Below are 378 nucleotides of genomic sequence, written 5' to 3'. Positions count from 1 at the left end.
TGGGGCCGGGGCCGGGGCCGGGTTATTGACCGGGGGTGTCTTGCAGCTCTACTCCGTGTACCTGGAGGGCTTCCTCTTCTGCAAGGCGCGCTACAGCCAGCTGCACCGCTGGAACGAGCAGGTGAGCGCCCCGCTGGGCAGGGGCAGGGGCTGTGGGGGGACAGGGGTTGCTCCCCGTCCCCGTCCCCGTCGGCCGGCCCTAAAGGCTCTTCTGGAGCGGGCTGCGGACGCTTCCCCTCCCGCAGGAGCGGGCTGCGCTCGCCGCCGTCCCTGGGGCTCGTGCAGAGCGAGGGAGGCAGGCGGCGCCCGGGCCGCCCGGGCGCACCCCGCCCTGCCCTGGGCCGTCACGTCTCTGGCCTGCTGCAGGAGGGATCCAAG

General features: G+C 74.1%; 1 protein-coding gene across 1 annotated transcript in view; it reads left to right on the top strand.

Moving 5' to 3' along the window:
- The first annotated feature begins 8 nt into the window (after nucleotides 1–8).
- SNX31 (sorting nexin 31) overlaps nucleotides 9–378 on the top strand; it is a 46,664-nt gene continuing 46,294 nt past the window's right edge. The window contains exon 1 of the mRNA XM_025210730.1: nucleotides 9–121. The gene's annotated coding sequence lies outside the window, so the exon portion shown is untranslated. The remainder of the gene's footprint in view (nucleotides 122–378) is intronic.

This window comes from Alligator sinensis, unplaced genomic scaffold (genome assembly GCF_000455745.1).
Source record: "Alligator sinensis unplaced genomic scaffold, ASM45574v1 scaffold974_2, whole genome shotgun sequence".
NCBI lineage: Eukaryota > Metazoa > Chordata > Crocodylia > Alligatoridae > Alligator > Alligator sinensis.
This window is presented reverse-complemented; position numbering and strand designations above follow the sequence as displayed.